Source organism: Fusarium solani, assembly GCF_023522795.1.
Source record: "Fusarium solani strain SB1 chromosome Unknown bctg00000009, whole genome shotgun sequence".
NCBI classification, from domain to species: domain Eukaryota; kingdom Fungi; phylum Ascomycota; class Sordariomycetes; order Hypocreales; family Nectriaceae; genus Fusarium; species Fusarium solani.
The window spans coordinates 1,374,915-1,378,409 of NW_027072144.1; positions in this window are offsets into that span (position 1 = coordinate 1,374,915).

Consider the following 3,495-nt stretch of genomic DNA (forward strand, 5'->3'; position numbering starts at 1 on the left):
TATAATTAAAAGGTTAATATTAGAGAGAAACGCTATTTTATAAAGGGGATTTTAACCTCTTTAATTAATTAAGATATAAGCTATTTATTATAAATAGAGCTCACTTTAGTATATTATTAAAGCTATTAATAGTTATATAGACAAACCTTATTAATTTAAGCTCATTAAGACCTATAGCTTTAAGTATAAAGCCTTTATTATTAAAATTACTAAGATATAAATTAAGATACTTTAATCCCTATTTTAGGTAATATAAAGTTAAGTTATAATATTTATTTTATATTTTCTTTTATTTTTTTTATTATAACTTAATGCTGTTTAATAATAGCCTCTTAGATATATTGTATATTATTTATATTAACTTAATAAGTATACTTTATTAATTATTTCTCTTATTTAATTAAATAATAAGTTTATTTTTTTGATTTTTTTGTTATTTAAATCTTTTAATTTTATATTTTCTTTTATTTTTATTCAGATTAAGTATTAATAGGCTTTTTCTATTTTATCCTTATTATTATACCTAGGGTTTGAGGAGGTTAATTTAAAAGATATTATAAAATTAAGAGTATTTATTTAATAAAATAAGGTAATAAGTTTATTTATTAATTTTCTTTAAGATTTTAAATAATTTAATATACCTAATAAAATTTTTTTTATTTCTTTAATTTAAGGTTTTTAATAAATAATATTTTAAAGATTTTTTATTTAAGGTTTATAGGTTTATAATAAGAATTATATTATTTTATATTTTTTTAATAGCTTTTTATGAAGATTGTTAAATCATTTTTTTAACCATTTATAAATATATTAATTATATTTTTACTTTTAATATTTACTATTTTTCTAGAATTATTATTAAGGGCTAGCTAATGCTTTAAATTATAGCTTATAAATATATTATTTAGGGAGATATTTATTATTTAATTAAAAACTAAATTATATATAAATTATATTATTATTAAGAGCTTAGGCTATTTTTCTTAATAATTTATTAAAAATATTATAAAAAATTTAATTATTGAATTTATATATTTTATTTAGTAATTAATTTATGGATTAAATATTATTAAGGGTCTTTATTTAGTTTATAAGATATATTTAAGAGTAAAATATTATTAAAAGGTCTTTATTTAATTTATAATATCTAATATAGCTTCAATTCATATTTACTTAAAAATATAAGTCTTTAATTTAATATAACTCTTTATAAGACTTCATAATATATCTTTACCTCTATATAATAGAGCTTTATAAGGTTTATTATTATTATAATAAGATTAATAAGTAAAAATATAATATATTTTATATACTTATTTATTATAATTAGAATTATATTAACCTCTTACTCCTTATATCTAATAAATAATAACCTTATAATAAAATCTATAAAGAGTTATATTATAAATTAATATAAAATTAATAAGTTTTCTAAGATATTATATAAGTAATACCTATTTATAATTACCTCTCAGTAAATTATATATGTTTATATATATTCTTTAATATTTATATTTATAGCTATTTAATATAGTTTATATTTTAAGAGCTTAATAGCCCTCTTAGTATTAAAATAACTTACTAAGAGGTCTTTCTAATATAAATAAAAGATATTTTTTTAGAATAAAAGGTCTCTAAGGACATATATTTAATCTTTAAAAAATAAAAGCTTGTTTTATTTTATAACTTATATTATATAGTTTTTTTTTAAGCCTTATAACATTTTCTCTCGGTTTTCTTAGAGTTTTTATCTTATATTATTTTAAGTAACTCTAAGAATAAGCTATATAATAATAACTTTATTAATAATATTGTTATTAATATAAGATTTATAATAACTCTTAGTTTTCTGTTTATTTATTTAAGAAATTAACATAAATTAAATAAAATTTTAATATTAATTTTTAAGGTTTAAATAAAGAATTTTTTCTCCCTTAGGGATTACTTATTTACCTTAAGCTCTTCTAAAGCCTAAGACATTATTACGCTTAATTTAAGCTTTTTACTTGGCCTTATAGGCCTTATTTATATTTATATAATAGCTCAAATCTTAGGTATTTTATATCTAAGTATTTGAAGTAATTTAAAACTTTAATTTTCTTTTAAAATATATCCTAGTAATCTTAATAAAATATTTATAAGGTTTATTTTATTTTTATAATATTTAATTATAAAATTATATACTATTAAGTAAATATATTACCATAATATATAAATTAAAAGTCTTTATAAAAAGCTATTATAATCTATTTAATATATTAATAATTAATTAATTAATTAAATCTGATTATTATTAATTATAATAAAACCTTTTATTATAAGGATAATAGAAATTATTTTAATTTCTTTAAGTAATTAAGAATTATAAAAGTAATTAAAAGGTTAATAGTATAGGGGAGAGCTATTATAAAAAGGGGATTTTAATCTCTTTAGATAATTAATATATAAGTTATTTCTTATAAATAAAGCTAGTTTTAATATATTATAAAAGCTATTAATAATCCTATAAATAAGCCTTATTAATTTAAGCCTATTAAGACCTTAGGCTTTGGGTATAAAGCTTTTAGTATTAGTATTACTAAAATAGTAATTAAGATATTTTAATCTTTATTTTAAGTACTACAAAGTAATAAAATATTAATCTTCTTATTAGTATATTAACTAATATATATAATAATGCCTTTACTAAGAGCTTAATAAAGATAATTAATAGCTTATATAATTATATTAATATATAAATAGTAATTATTAAAATTAAGGGTTATAAAAATATCTATTTTATAGCCTTAATTTAATATATAATTATACCTCCATTACCTTTAATAATAATAACTTTAATCTTGATTAGTTTATTTTATTTATTAATCAATCCTAAGGTATTTATTAATATTTGCTAAGTTATTAATAATAATTTATTTATATATTATGCTTTTAATTTTAATCTTATTATTTCTTTAATATTAGTATTATAATAATAAAGTTTTAATAATAAATTACTTAGGTTTTAGCTTTTCATATTATCTTTAAGTCTTTAAATATTTAAGTTAAATATATGATTTTTAATACATATTTAGTTATATCTTATTTTATTATTTATATTTTTATTTTTATAATCTTATAATATTTCTTTATTATTACTTATATATTTTAATAATATCTATTAAGTGTTTATGTGTTATACTTTATTAAGTATTTCTTATATATAATAAAATATAGTCTTTATTTTTTATTTTTTTAAATATAATTATATTTCTTATCTTTTATGTATTAAGCTTATATTTATGACTTAATAAGGTTTAGAACTTTTTTTAGTAAGGACTTAATAACCCATTTATAACCGTAATAGAAATATATAAAATATATTATATATTTTTTAAATATTCTTCTTACGAGGTTAAATATATATATTAAGATTTATAATACTTAGTTATCTTAGGTTTTATAAATTAAAATATTAACTTAAAGTATTTAAAATATTAATATTTTAATAACACT